General features: G+C 47.1%; 2 long non-coding RNA genes and 1 pseudogene across 2 annotated transcripts; 2 read left to right on the forward strand and 1 right to left on the reverse strand.

The window, feature by feature from the left end:
• Positions 1–4,359: 4,359 nt before the first annotated feature.
• LOC117211800 lies at positions 4,360–4,709 on the forward strand. Its single transcript, XR_004488337.1, has 2 exons — positions 4,360–4,444; positions 4,546–4,709. It is a non-coding gene; the product is annotated as an uncharacterized LOC117211800 (long non-coding RNA).
• Positions 4,710–5,099: 390 nt separating this feature from the next.
• On the reverse strand, positions 5,100–5,682 carry LOC117211809 (annotated as a pseudogene).
• Positions 5,683–10,999: 5,317 nt separating this feature from the next.
• On the forward strand, positions 11,000–15,333 carry LOC117211797. Its single transcript, XR_004488333.1, has 4 exons — positions 11,000–12,002; positions 12,078–12,236; positions 13,334–13,648; positions 14,124–15,333. It is a non-coding gene; the product is annotated as an uncharacterized LOC117211797 (long non-coding RNA).
• Positions 15,334–16,217: the final 884 nt, after the last annotated feature.

A 16,217-nucleotide genomic window follows, 5' to 3' on the forward strand; every position in this document is an offset into this window, starting at 1 on the left:
ATCGTAAGTGTTTGTACAGGTGAGTCGTACGATTGCTTTTTTGGCAAAAATCATCGCCAAGGGTTGAGATAAGTTGCGATAAGATAGGGAGCATCCGCTTACGTTTCTTCGCTGTAAGTCTGAAGTGAAGTGAAATTGAGCGAATTATCGTAAAATAATACGATGCATAATTTTTATTAAAAATAATTTGACCTGTGCAACTTTCCACCTGAGGGTTTCGGTAAAATTTGTGACCAGAAACGTAAGTAGTATTTTGATACGCTGTTGTAACTCTAAACTTCGTTCTGGCATTTTCTCCTTGCTTTGCTCCAAGAAAGGACAGCAACAAATTGTTAAAAAGATTTTAAAAAACAGCCTGCGATTTTTATTTATTATCGTTGGCTAAAACCTGTGTCTCACTTACGTTCTCCGGTCTCGTGCCTCGTTTTCTCTCAAAAGGCAAACCAGTCGACCGCGCTTTTCGCAAATTTCCCAATATCGTTGGGTGCCATCTAATTGACATCGAATTTCAAACTAACACAAATTACGTGCTTGCACGATTTCCATTCGATCGCGGCGAGAAACCAACGTAAATAAAGATAAACCGCGAGGTACTCGTGACAATTACAAACTTGCTAAACAAAGCAGTTTATCGAAAAACGAAGTTGTTCGTTAAAAAGTACAAGGCACAAAGGAACGCAGCTGGTGACTGAAACGGAGCGAGCTGAATTTCTGGCCCGAGACTCTAAGCTTAATGTTGGAAAATCGTTTCCATACATTAGAATAAATAACGACGACACAATGGAAATTATAATTGCCGGTGAATCGAGCGGCTCTGTTGGATTCCACGTTAATGTAATTTACATGATATTGCAGTTCGTTGAGGTAAACCATCGGGCGTAGATGAATTAATCGATTTATTTTAATTTACGCGCTTTGTTCATTGAAATGTTACGCGAAATACTGCACACGACGCTGTTTTACTATGCCGCTGAATGAATAACGCGAAAGTCGGGTCGAGAAAACACCGTGAAACGATCGTTAGAAACGAAGCAATTAGATCGATAAACGATGTAAATGTAACAATTGTAAATGTGTAAAATTGGAATGTGTAAAAATTGCATTGCGAATGCGGTGAGAGGAAATGGCAAGCATCAGCTTTTAGACCGCTGTCGCGAGGTAAAATCAACAAAGACGAAAGAACGATGTACGAATAAATAAATAAATTTCAATATTCTTCCACTCGCCATGAGATGATACATCGATGGAAATTGAAAAATGAGACACGCACTCTGAAACGAGTATCGTGTACCGAGTACTTAGGAAAGTTCTAAGGAGATAAGGAAGCGCTTAGTCAGACGCGATCGCTGTTTCTACTTGAATCTCTATCAATATATTGCCTTTTTCCTTGGTTTTACCTTCTTCTTGAGAGGAGCTAATAACGTTGCTGGAAACTCAAGTTGGGCTAACGATGCTGCTGTCTGATCGAGCAATTCCTTATCTTCTTAAAACTTCCATAAATATGCTACTCCTTCAGACGCTTATTTACGTACGCGTGTATTTCATTCGTCTATTGTACGAAATTCCGACGCGATTTAAGGATCGTTTTATCGAGGCAATCTTATCGATATAATGTATAAAATTTGATTAAAGTGACATACACTTGGCAGGGAAAAATGACTGGGAAAGTTAGAAACGTCAGAAGAGAGATTCGCAGGAGAATGGCGCAGGAACTTGTGCAAGCACTTCTGTACACGAAGGAAACGATAAATTTATTATTCGCGTCACAAGGACCGACATAATCGTCGTCCTAACTCGAATAACGAAAATCTTCTGACTACACGCGCGATGACTCGACCGAGTCTCGACTCAGTGGCCTGGACATTATCAAACGTAGGATGAACGAGCGAGAAAATTAACAGGCGAGTTCATACTTTTGCACGACGAAAAGCACAGCTTTGACGGAAGATTTATTTCCTTGCGAAGTTCGAAGAAGCAGAAAATGCCTGCTTCCTCCTTCTTCGATTTTGCCTGAGTGGTGCAGACGATTTCCTGAATTTTCGTTGTAACATTGCCACGAACGTAAAAGTACGTTCTCGATAAGTCGGTAATTATTCACGGCACTCTATATAATAGCGCGTAACATGGACAAAGTACAGGATTAACAAGCCAAACGTTGAACCAAACGACCCATAAAGATACACGAGATAGCATAAAATGGCCGTTAAATCGCGACACGGCGAGCAAATTGTTTGAAGCGTAGCAGCTTTTTCAGATGATCGCCAAGTCGATGAAGGTATCCCTGTCTGTATCCCTGTTGCCTGCACGCGTTGCCATCGTCGCGCTCTTCATCGTGCGACAGCCGCCTACCTAACGCCCTGTTACGATTCGCCGATTAACGATAATTGTGCCGTTACGGTGTTTCAGTGGCTCAAAGCGCGTGCAACGGCGTCCTGCCTCTCCTCTTTGCGTCCTCGTCCCTCTCTGTTTCACTCTTGCTCTATCGTTCACCAGGAGCACGCGGCCCAGGCGTTGATTACTGGGCGGCACAGCGACGTCGGCTAATAGCCCCACTAACTACCCGGAGCCCTGATTGTTAGGTTACGATCACGGTCTTTGAAACTCGCCCCACGCATAATAACTACCAGCTAGCAACGGGGATGAACCGTGCTTGGGCTTGCGGCTGCTAGAATCACACGCTGCTAAGACGAGACGCAGCGCACTTTGGCGAAAGAATCTCGTGGAAAAGGGGAAACGTTGGCGTAATAATCTTCCAGGCTGTTGCAAAGGTTTCGTTCGTTTTGCAAGAAAATAATAGCAAACTTAAAGAGCGAATAAGACACGCGGACGAAACACGTAGAACAGCGCGCGTTTGTGTCTGCAAGGAGCAGGTAGAAAAGCGAATCGATAGTATTATTATTTGTAGAGGGAAGGGTAGTAAAGAGCGCTGGAAGGGGCGACCAGCGGAACGAAGTCGACAGGTTTGTTTTGTTGCAGCGTGCTTGAGAGCAGTTCGAGAGCCTTCACTGGCCATCGAGAGTTTGTAGCCAGGCGAACAACCGTTTAAACTCCGCTTGGATATCACTGACCTGCCCCCATATCGTAGCGACGTCACCTCGACAAACTGTTGGCCCACATGTACCGCCAGTTACGGGCTTCGTTCTCGCCCTTTCATCTCTTCGGCTTATCGACGTTTTACGCTGGCATTCCCTCCATTTATTTCGCAGCCTCGCGCCGTTACCAACGTCGCTGCGCGCTTGTTTCGTCGCCAAACGGATTGCCGACCGAAGCTCTCGCGTTGTCTTCTTATCGCCGCAACGTGAAACGACCTTCCCCTTCTGTCCTGTCCTGTCGTCCTGCGAGCGCACGCGAATCGATAGGCCTGCACTGTCTGACGAGATTCGCGAAAGTTGGTTACTCCAACTTGTATTTTCATGTTTCAAAAAAGTGACTCCATTTCCATGGATTTCGAGCTGGTCCTGGTGCATACGACACAGCGCAATCGGTCAAAGACCAGGACAGTTGAACTGACCTGCGAACTCAATCGGCGGAAAAGTCATCTAGTTTACGTTACAGTTACAGACGGTTTTAGTTATGATCCTAAGTGTCGTATATATCATTCTCCGTGCTTATTGTAACATTAATCTTGAAATTTAAAAAAGAATCCGTGTTCGTTCGTTCTAGTTCAGCAGCGTGTCAAAAGCTGCTACAATTTGTTTATACGGCAGAAATATCCTGCATAGATTTACCATAATTACAACGCTATATTCGATACTATCCATTATTTATGGTTTAATCCAATAACACGCGATACTAAGGAAGATACAACGCAGAGAAATCGACACAAATTACGCAACAGTTGCACGGAAGGAAAATTCTTGCGCGATTTTTCGCTGGTCTACTCGAATTACCGGAAATATAGCGAAGCTGGCTCCGTATTACAGCAACCCTTTTCCATTATTACTATTCGGTCGAACGTTTCGTCGATGCTTCCTGTCCCGCCATTTGGCCAATGGAATTTTAATGTCAATATTTGCGAGCACGCAGGATGCTGCGTAGTTCGTAGGGAGTTATGTTGCGCCGATGCGTGTGTAAATAATTACGAGAGGCAACTAAAATATTTGCAACGCTTGAACGGTCTATTGTTGGCGGTTTGCTGATCATACTTTGCCTACCACTGTCGATGCTCGTCTATTTGAAAATCTCCTGCGAAAAGTGTGGTCGCGTTTGCTCTAACGACACGCTCCTTTGTTCTTCAACGATTCTAATGATAACTCGTTAGCATCGTCGTACAGTACATCGAATATTTCGTGAACAGTTAAACGTTGTATAGATTTGCCAGCCATTGTACGAAACGTCTGTATTTTACGCAACGCCGGTGCAGATATTCGAGAGACAGCGGTTGGCGAAGGAACAGGGACAATCGACGTTCAGCAACAATGGAAGGAGAGCCGGCCAGACAGAGGTAAATGCCCCGGAAGCTCGTACGTCGCAGAATCCGACGGCAGTTTCCGCGAATCCTTTATTTCTCGGAAGTTTATGATTCAAGTTACGGCGATCCAACAGGGGAAGAAGAATGACTGGCGAAGTTATATGGCGGTCGAAACTACGCTGTCGGGAAAGGGGACAAGTTCAAGCGGCAAGGTCAAGTCCCACGCCACCCACCAGCAAGATTTATTATAGTTTCCATACCGTGTCACACGTTGACCCAGTTTGAAAAAAAAAAAAAAGGGGGGAGAAAAATGTACTCCGTGGCGACTGTGTCGAACGACATGGCTCGTGATCCGACGATTTATTTCCGGTCGCGTGCGTTCCGAACGCGATGGATTGATTGCCTTCAGGATTTCGTTAACGAGTTCCACCAACTCACCAACTCGCGCCTTCTGCTTGTGTGCGGACACGGGAAAAAATGGAAAATCGAACTCGTCGCTGGTGTACGACGACGGTGGGCTCGTCGATGAATTTTTTCAAACGTTTTTCATCTTTTTCATCTAACTGGCCGATTTGATAACGATGGAAATATTCTTCGCGGAACTACGTACTTAAAATCCTAGTTGCCGATATCGCGACCCTTGTTCTGTGAATTTCTATCGAACGAAATCTATGGAATGTTCATCGAATTAATTTCGGAAACATAAGAGAGAGAGAGTTGAATCTCCTGAAGCGCGAGATATAAACATTCCCTTCGTTCGCCTCATCCACTTGCTTCGGAGAAGTAGGAAGCTTTCTTCGAGTACAACCCAACCACCTGTTATACGGACAGGAATATACAAATCAACGAAACAATTGCGTGAAATGTTCCAAGACGACCAGGAAACCGTTCTACTCTCCTCCTCCCACTGCTCGTATGAAACACAAAAGCGCACACAGTGGAAACCTGTCCGTGTAGCGAATCTCGTACCTGCTCGAACCCTCTCACACTCCTCGCCATCCTCGGCAAACAATTCCACATCGGCAAAATTTCCACGTCCTCGAGCCGTATCTCGTCTCCTGCTGTACTCGTCCGCGTCCTGAATCCTCTCAGCGAACACCTTGGGCCAGTGGACGGTGCATAGGCTTTGCCAGCGCGTAGGAAGCTGGCGGCCAACGTGTGATCGCGTCCTGAAGGACCTGTTGCTCTGACCGGTGGTCGGATCGGAGGGTGTTGGTGTTTGCCTGGCAGTTAGAAACAAATGGCCCCTGGTACGCAACAGAGACGGCCATAAAGCGGCGGCGGTTAGAAGCGGAGGAGTCGGTGTTGGTGGAGCAGGAGGGAGATGAGGAGACGGAGAAGCTGCAGGAGGTGGGGAAACGGTGTGGCAGGCTCGCAGGTCGGGGGTCGTGGGCGCCAGTACATCTACCCTTTGTTAATTCGGGCTTAATGGAGGCGGAGGGGCCTGGAAGAATGAGAGTGTTGCCTCTGCGAGCAAAGCAGACAATGGGGTCACTAGGATGTTTCGTGCCAAGTTTTCATCGCCGGACAAGTTTAGACCGCGGCGTACCGCCGACCACGGCCTTGCTTGTGCTCCTTATTCCAGCTGGACGTGCACGAAGCGGAGGATAAAGAGAGAGAGGGAGACGAAAAGGAAGATGGAGCAAAGGGAACGATAGCCGGAGCGAGATCGAACCGATAGGATCGTACGGCTTCGAACACACGGCGTGTTTTCGCGGCCGAGACAGACCTGGCGTGCTTTGGCGAAGCCGACTCGTACATTATGGATGCGGCAGCGAGCCGTGTTTTACGTAATCGGCGCGTGCCACCGGTAATGCGCGGAATGCGCGCGTAATCGCGGCGTATCGTGGAGAAAGGAAGGAGCTTTGTTTGGCAACGCTGTTTGCCAACATATTTTCTGATGAATACGCCCGTTTGAAAAACTCCGCCGACCGATAAACGCCGATCAGAACGACCTTCCTATTATGACTGCGCGTATCGCGCGCTCTTGACCTACGACCACGTCCATTATGTTCCTCTGCAAGTTCGAATCTGCCGATCGACCGTGTTCCTTTTATCGCGTGATTCGTAGTATGGGAACAGCGGTAGATCGAACCGAAAGGAGGCAAAGATTTTGACCATTCGAAGCTGCTGGACTATAAATCGTTGGAATGGACTTCTTGCAGCTTCGTGGTGGCGCGGATGGCGCTTCTATTTATGGGAATTTGTATTGTCCTTTCTTTTTTTCCCTTTAGGGCTTGTAATGGTCCCAATTCGGGAGGAAATGATTCAACTTGCGCAGGAATATAAGAAGGATAAACAACAATTAGAAGGAAGATATCTTATCTCTTTAGACATGTCGCAGATCTCCTCAAAGATCAAGCATGGCAAACGTACAGTTAAATGATTTCCCATATTGATGAAAAGAAGTGGTGCCATTATAAAGTGTACAAGCAAATTAACTGTATGTTTGTTTGTTATTCTCTGTGAAATTTTACTACAGCGAAAGAGTAGGAGTAACTGTGACAGTAATAACAACAGCGGTTGGCCTTGCGTATAAAAATTGCTTTCATAACCAACTACAAAGCGCACAGTTATCGAAAAATATTTATAACGTCGTCAGCTGTCTGTTCTTCCCTTTCTGCCCAAGTTAACCCATTTTAGAAGCGACCGAAACTAATGAAAAACGAAATAGAATATCGAACAGAAGAACAGCTCGGTCCGACCTAAGGCCTCTTTTCCACTTGCGACTAATCGCGACCACAAAATCCATTGTCGAATGTGACACAATTTCCATTCGCGTTTCCGCGACACATGGCGATTTATCAGACGCGTGCAACTACCAAGTACATGGAATAATAATCGCCCACGACTGAACGTCATTTTGCAGACAGAGGTGCGACAACTTCTGACTGACGGCGTTCCAGTATGTAACAGTGTTAACTTGCAACGATGCTAGATACCATTATATAGTAATAACATAGAACAATACCTAACATTATAATTTATAACATCTTCGATACAACACAATTAATATAACAATGAGAAATTGTTCGTGAAGCTACACGTACGTTTGCCAATGCTCGACAGAAAGGCAAGATCGAATCATTCACGTTGTTCCTCAGTTTCACCTGAAATCTTTTTCCTCGCAGCTGACTACTTTTTCCGCGCAAATGGTTCATCAACCTTTTACAGGCAACGATCGATCGGTGTGTTAAAAACTGTACGGTTCCGTTAAAAAGAAGCAAGAAGCTGGGAAAGAGTGGGGGACAGACCTGAAGCAGCAGCAGCAGGTTAACACCTGAAGAAAACTGAATCGTCAAGCTTGCCCCGGATCCGGCTGACGGGACCAGGAATACCGCAACGACAGAGACTCGTTTTGAGCGGAGAAGCTGTCGAAACTCACGTCACGGACGTATTGACTAGGAAATCCGACGTAGGAGGAGTCGGAGGCGAGCGATGAGAGGGTGAGCCAGTAAACCGGGACTCGACCTCGCTCCGCATCTATGCCGCACACATCGAACCGAATGCTGCACGGCTGTGTGCATATCGGTGTGCAATACATCGAGCAGCGGCAAACTCGCAGTGCGAGCGAGCGAGCGAGAGAGAGAGAGAGAGAGAGAGAGAGAGAAGAAGGATGACGGCGGAGGATGAGGATGAGGTTGGAGGAGGTTGAGGGTGGAGGAGGCCCTCCAACCTCGTTTTCGCTTTCGTTCGGCCGCTAGCTCACGTGGCACATATTCACATATTCATCTCTACGCCCCTGCCTTCATCCCCTTGGCGGATACACACGGAAACGTAGCACGTGAGCCGATGTTCGTACGCGTACGTGTGTGTACATGTGAAACGCACACGACCGAGGAACGTGACGGTATTTCACGTGGATGCGAGAGAGGCTCAGCTGTGCCGTGACGTATAATCCCCGACGTAGCCCTAGCGAAACTTATTCGGCCACGTGCTTTCGAAACTTGGAGCCGACGCGCGGCGTGTGCGTACGCACGGACCACCGGGTTCCCACGCGATCCCGCTCGCTACCCGTCGCGAAATCGGGATGCACCGTTGACCTTGCGGCTATTGCCGCACCGCACGATCTACGATTTACGAGGCCGCCGCTGCGCACCGAAATAGTTGGCGGTATTACCGTTTTCAATGGATCGAGGTATCGCATGGCTTTAAGAACGAACATCGAACAGGTGCGGCGCTTGTGGATTTTTACGTGTCCCAGAACAGCGCTGCGAATTTTTTAGGGAAATCAGGTAATCTAATAATTAGGCAAGAAACGACAGGTACGTGCCAACAGCCGATAATCCTGGCTTTTCTCAACTTTCGAGAAATATTCCAACAGAATGGAAAGACGCGATTCCATCGAAGAAGCTACGCGATCTTGCGAGGGCCGAGATACAGAGCCAATCTGCAACGTGCATCCAGTGTAGGACTGTGGTGCAGGACGCAAAATAGCCGTTTCGCGAAAATCCCCGAAGCGTGTCATTCGAGCTTTAGGGAACCTGTTGCTCACCTCTGCCTGCATCGTCTCTCACCTACCACCCTACTTTCCTTTTACACTACCCAGCCCTGTCTTCGGTTCTGTACACCAGCGATCGCGTGTACGTGTGTACAAGCAGCGACAACAACCACTTTGCGAGTACTCCGAGATCCGACCCAGAAGTGAAAGCAAGGAAGGAGGAAAGACGGAACGCACGCCACTGTCTTATGGTAAAGTTCGCGGGTTGCACCAAGGGTCCAACGGGGATTAAGTGGCGGGGCGCCACTTGTCAGACTGGCCGTATCTACACCTGTTCCCTGTCTATTGTCTAGATTTATTCTGTTACATCGGGTGCGTGGAAAAGTTTCAGTCTTTTCTTTTCTTCAGCAATTTCCTTCTACTTGTACAGAGTAGACGCAATGGTCCTAATGCCGTGCCCATTTCGCGCGGCTTCTCGTCATCCAGAAATGCCATTGCCACGTTCTCTGCTGTCCGACTAAACTGCGAATTTTAATCCTTCGAAATGCATCCACGTCGTTCGTTCAGACATGGGAAGAGACGAAGTTTGGCGGAATTAAGATGAACATGGAAAAATGGTAGAATGCTTCGCACTAATTGCTGATCTGAAACGCTCATAGAGGAACAGACGATAGCAGCGGAAAGTAAAAGCGAATAACTCAAAGCTCGCGATAAATCGGTGCACGCGCTCTTTATATTGAGAAATATGCAAAATATCGCGAATAAACCTTCGTTCACAGACCTGAGAAGAGACGGTTTGGCAGAAGTTGAAAAGTGGGACGATTTTGTATTAATTGCGGGCCTAATTAAAGTCATAGAAATGCGGATATTATCTGCTGCTAACTACTACATAGGAAAAGGCTGGAATCGTGGAAAAGATCGGCACACGACGCTCTTGGTGTTAAAGAATATCCAAAATATTGCGAGTCTCGGTCTTTCGAAGTTGTTCATTCAGTGCTATTTGGAAGAAAACGTATAAAGTAGCCAAGATGGAGGTAACTTTTGTCTGGTTTGCGAGAAATACGGAGGCGAAGATGGTTTTAATGCGGATAGAGCGAAATAAAGATTTCATCGGGGCGCACTCGGCTGGCGGAAAAAGAAGGAGAGCGGATAATTCAGGGAAATCAGGCTGTGGCAAAATGTTAACCGGGCCAAACACAAACGGTGCTCGTCCCAGTAGTACTTCTTTTCAGCCACAAATGCCGAGTACCATGTAGACGTTGACAATAGAAGCGGGCGCACAAAGGCCAGCAGTTCAACTAGAAAACTTCTTTCATCCTCCTCGAAATCAGCGAGCGTTGAATCGCAAATCGTCGCATTAAGACGAGCCGCGACATTTCCACGAGAGCAATCTCAGCGTACCACGCGCCGTGTGAAGAGTTCAATTTGTGCCAGGGGCAAAGATCCGATTCACCTCGACTCGTCGTCTACCATCGAACTAGCGTGTACATTTTCAAAGAGCGAACGCAGGGGGAATTAAAGAGACCGATTCATTCATCTGCAGCTTGGAAATTGCTTATCAGAAAATGGATTTCAATTACGAAAGAATATCAGGAAACAACCAAGTTACAGGAAAATCGATGCTTATTCGAATTCAGCCCACTCGAGTTTGACTAACCCAACTTCAAAAGAACGTTTAATAGAAGATACGAAGAAGAAAAAAGAAAGAAAGAAGGGGAAACGTAGGAACGCGCGCGTGTGTGTATCGTACGAAAAAAGGTGGAAAACAATATCGGAAAGTGGAAATAACATTGCGTTACAGAGCGACCTTGTCCTTTTCAAAGCAACCGATGGTCCAATGTATATCAACTTGGAGCTTGAAAGCCAAATAAAATAAGAAACTCGCGTTAGAAAAGTAGATCGGTCACAGGTCGGATGATTCTGCTATTTGGCATAAATTTTCTCCTTCTTTTTTCAGTGACAACGATGCTACGCGTTCGGCTGCCAATCGTTCAACTGAATCGAGCCCGAATATTCCATCGGAATATTTCCACGAAGACAATGTGGCCTGAAAGTTTCAATTCTCGTTCTTCCCCGAAGAAGTAGACCGCAGTGTCTACGAAACTTGGGGTCAAAATGCAGAAGCAGAACCGGGAGATCAAAAATCAAAATATCTCAACATCGTGGCAGTTGGAAGTGGAAAATTCAGTTTGCCATCGAAAAGTGCAACTTTAAATTTCCCATGCAGGCGGCGGAGCCTGAAAATCCTCGGAATTCGGACCTGTCCTGAATCGGTGGAAATAGACCGCAGTGTGTACGATGCTTTGACGCAAAATGCAAAAGCGAGACGAGATCGTTGGTCCCGAGAAGTCGATAATATCAAGACAAACCGAACAGAGTTAGAAAATATCGCACGGCCCATCCTGCGGCTGACGTTTCCACCGAAAAAGCGGGGTCGGGCGATGGCCGGAAGAGGGGTCACCGTAGCAATGACAAGGCAACGAGCGACCTTGGGAGCCTTCCCACGGACACGGCTAACCCGTACGGCGAGCGTGCAGGGGGGAACGAACGCAAACAACGAAGCAACACGGCAGCGTGAGCACAGTCGTCACCGGCGGTAACCTACATTTACCATGGAAGAGAGGAGAGCAAGCGAGCCGCTTCTACGTGTACGTGCACGAGCAACAGCCCGAAGGCGGTCGAGGGACCATTTGCTGCGGCATCCACTTGCGCGGTTATGAATGGAGAAACTTCTGGTCTCGTGGGCTCGCGTAAACGTTAACACGCCGTCCGTACACGCGAGGGTCGGCCCGCCACGAAGAAAGGGCTCCGGTTTATATTCTCTGCGAGGCTCGTGCAACTGCGAGATCCGCCAGGCCAAAGGAACGGAAACTGAAGAAGGATACAACGAACAGAGGGAAGGTGAATGCGAGCGGCGAGGACCGCAAGATCAGCGGCCATCCGCAGCGCGCTGCTGTTGTACGCCAAGCATAGCTCGGCTTCTCGCTCGCTCTCGCGTCTTCTCTTCGTCTTACCCTCTGCCCATTCCGCAAGCGTTTATTCGACGTGTACATAAATATCCGGTCGACTACTCTGTGTACACGAAGAAGAGCGAACGAACGGCGATCCCGGCCGTCTTCCCTCGTGGCAGGGCCTCGTGTACGTGCATAAGTACGTGGCCCAAGTAGGAGATGAAGCAACCGTGCACCGTGTTCCTCCATAAATATACTTTGCTTACATTCGTAGGTTCTTGCGGATGAGAGAGCCGGGCTGGCGAGAGTGGCCGGTAGCTGCGAGAGTACACGCCGCCAAGCAGCGGCGAAGAGGGGAAAGAGGCAGACAGATGAGGAACGTGTACACGTACATGAAAACCACCAACACGCAGAACAATGGAGTAAGCAACAGGTACGTGTATGTACCTACACACGTATATAGACAGGCTGGCGCATTTTCCACGTGGGCCTGTGCGCTCGTACATATTCGTACATAAGCTGGGCTCACCCTACGCTAGGTAGCTCGATGCGCCTTCTCTTTCTCTCCTTCTCTGCGTCTTATGCCTGCTGTTCCGCTTCCTCCCACCCTTCCACACCCTTCTCACACAATCTTTTCACCCTTTTTATCGCTCGACCCTGTTCCCTACGCGCGCTGTCTCGTTCTATCCGTCTCTCCACGTCGGTCTATCTTCCTATGTGTGGCTCAAGGCCGTTCTTCTTCGCTCCACGTGGATGAATCGCAAATGGCGGCTTGTCGCCAGTGGACGCGTGTCAAATCGAGCGGAAGCGACCAGACCAACGCCAAAGGTTCTTCCGCGTTCCTGCCGCGGCTCGCGAGACCCGCTAGGTGCCAGGCAAACGGACACGACTCCGTCGTTGGGCAGAAAGAGAACGGCTCGTGGTCACGCGACAGCAAAGGACGACCATGGCGATACGTTGACCGCTCGACAGCTGAGCTTCCGTGACGCGTAAGCCATGCACTTGCGAGGCTGTGAACCATGGACAGACAATAGAAGAGATACCGTAGCTAGGCACGTTCGCCACGAACCTACTGTTGTTGCAAACGTGGACGAATCTCGCGGCCACCTTGCAACTGTAGCTTCTGCAGCTACGTCGTTCGAAAATAGAATTCGAGAACGCAAATAAGTCGATGGGAAGGTACCGCAAACGAAGCGTTGCGTCAACGCTTTAATGGGTTGGTCCTTGGCTCTTGCGACCTCGTTGGACACTTTGAGAAGCAAGCGATGACGAGTATACTGTGACGAATTCTTCTTGACGAATATACGTTTCTTCGTGACGAATATACTCGTCAGAGGTAGCTAACTGGCTGTTATCGACTGACTTTCCCACTGTGTATGGGACTCCATAACTTGACAAGTTATTTATCGTCGCGTACGTACATTCTCCTCAGAGTTCCAACGACGAGAATTGAATCCAAGATACTTTTATCGATAATTTTAATTAACGCTAACGAAAGCTTCTTGAAGGACAACTGTTTTCTTCTCGCAGATACTGCTTGCTCCACGAACTACATATGAGCCACCCTATAGAAGATCGAATTGGCAGAGAACTAGAGAGATGGATGGAGGAGGAGGTTCGCATGGACGTATCGTAGTACGGCATAAAGATGATAGAACCGAATACCGAGCGCATACCAGCAGTTTGACGTCTGTCTGCCAGCATAACCATCACGGAATTCCGCCTGGTGTTCTTGACCTATTAGCTGCAGGGTTGCAACCTGACCGTTTCACTTTCTCTGCTTGCGCAGCACTGAATGGAAAATTCGAGACCGAACTGTGAATGAGAAGAATACGGTTCCTACAGGTAGGCTGACGCGTCATTTACTTATTTATTTATTTATCTACTTATTAAAGCGGACGTATAAGTACGCGTAATATGAAACGCACATAGAAATTAAGTCCACGAAACTACGTACTAGCAAACAGTAGATAGCAAACTAATATAAATCAAATAAGAGACAGCAATTCTTAATCGATAACCGAATTGAGAAGAAATATCAATCGAAGTTTACTATTATGCCATTGACATTAGTATGGTAGCATACAGCGTTTCATGGGGTGCGCATAAAGGAAATCATAATATCGCAGACGTCTCGCAGGGGCGTTCGATTCGAGGCACTCGACGATTCAATGGCAGTCGACAAGGCCATCGAACACTCTGCAGGCGAACAAACTGCCACGAATCTTCCCTGCGTTCTTATCGCGACGCGAACATTAGCTTGGAAAGGATCGAACGAAAGGAAATTTTCATACAGTCGATGATATCCTTACGTTTTCAGCGACGATAATGCAACAGCCGTGATCAGCTGGTGAAGAACGAAAGCAACGGCGAAGGATCTGGCTGGCGCGCAGGACGTTCACACGTTCGATGCGAATTCGCGAAACTTCGATTTGAAAATAGCAAAGCAACTTTCACCGAGCATCGGCACGCACGGCATGATAACACGTTATGACGACACGGCGTGTTTACCCGGCGCTCGCTCAACGCCAATGTAACGATATAAGCCATTCGTTCTGTTCCTGAAGGCATTACGCGCCACTATAGGCGTCGTAATATCGTTGTTTGCGGATTGACCGCGTTTTACCATTCGGCTAATTAATTCCATTAACTCGCTGCGGGGTGGAATAAAAGCGCGCGTATCGGCGCCCGGCAACGGAATTGTAACGCGGCCACGCGCACCACACTATTCCGTGTGTATCGAATTAATGAAGTTGGTAATCAGCGTTGCCAGATTCTGACTTTCGTACGCCGATGGGGACGAGGCGGGAGGAGGTGCCTCGCCCTCCCTCCTCCGGCGTTCTCGCCCGACAAAAGTTAATTACTGCGGCCAGATACATGGGCGTGGGCGTGATTAATTATCGCGGCGGAGCGACGAACTCGCACCTTTGCCGGCATACGCAGAAATTTATGGAACATGTGCTTTGCGCTGTTTGGGAAATAATACCTGGTTTAATTACGAGACCGGTGTGCACGCGCGTCTGCAATTATGGGGAAATAAAATGACGATAACGAACGAGCAGATCATTACAATAGACGTACGTCGATGCGACGCGATTCCGCTACCAATATCCCGCTTTTCCTTTTCTCTTCTGTTTCCTCTTTTTGCCTATCGTTGCTTCCTTTTTTCGGCCACATTTGTACGCGTCTGTGGATAGCACAGGCGCGCGTTGAAGCGGATCGAGAGCAAGCAATAACGTCGCGGCGAACGATTAACGTTATTTTCACGTGGTCAGAGTTTCGTCTATGGAATTCGCGATAATTGCATTGATCGTGGCAATTAATAGGGCGACACGTCCCGCAGCTTCGATATCGTCTGATAATCGACACCCTGTCACCGTAGCGATAAGCGAGCAGCGACCCGACCAACGCTCTTCGACTTAAGGAGCAAGCAGCGAGACGATGCGCGTTGTTGCGTATCGAAGGAACGTACATCGACGAACTGCAAACAAATCGACTGCGAATAGTGACGAAAGGTGGAGCTGTTTGAGTTTCAGTGGAATGTTTCAGCGATCTACGTTTCATATTTGGCTGTTTAGTTTGTAATTTGTGATGTCTTATTGTATGTGTCTAAATATGATATGTACAGTGAAGTGATTGGTTTCAAAATTTAATTTACAATTGTACGTTCATTGTTACAGGTTTCTTCAGCTCGGTAAACTTTATGTAAATTCTTACATCATCCGACTAGTCGATTTCTTGATTTCTGTTAATACAGGAATTTGCATAAAGTCGGACGAACGAAAGAAATAGCGACGAATGTACAGTTTTAAATAAAACTTCCAAGCTGGTCGTTTCGCCAGGTCTGATAAGGTTTGATTACGCAAGTTGCGAGAAAATTTTCTAATTTAACGAGCATCGGAATTATTTTAACGTCCAAGGGAATTATTTTTTACGTAGTCTGTGATAGAAAAGCAGTGTTCGATGGTTAACTGATTTTCGAACGTGAGAAACTGAATCATCCTGTCTTTTGTCAATAAGAAACACGTATGGACATTGGAGAAAATAAAAAATTGGAGTTGTAACTTCTCTTCCCAACGTCGACTTCGAAGATCGCGTAAAACGCTTGCTCCATGCAAATCGATATCTAACGTTTACTTACAATGTGCAATTATTATTAACGTAATAAATAGTGTATAATATAAGTACGTATTGTGGCGACTTATGAGAAGAAATATGCTAATAAGTTAGCTGCTGTTTAATCGCCTGACTATGTTAATGTGCGATATTCAGGAAACAATAGAACTTACACAAATTTATTATTAATTTAATAATCTCGCGTTACATGAATTACAAACGCACTATTCCATAATATTCTGCCGGAGATATTTTAATAAATAATTCCTATACGTAATAAACTATTCAGAAAAAGCCA

This window comes from Bombus bifarius, unplaced genomic scaffold, assembly GCF_011952205.1.
Source record: "Bombus bifarius isolate JDL3187 unplaced genomic scaffold, Bbif_JDL3187 scf7180000008244, whole genome shotgun sequence".
Classification (NCBI taxonomy): Eukaryota; Metazoa; Arthropoda; class Insecta; order Hymenoptera; family Apidae; genus Bombus; species Bombus bifarius.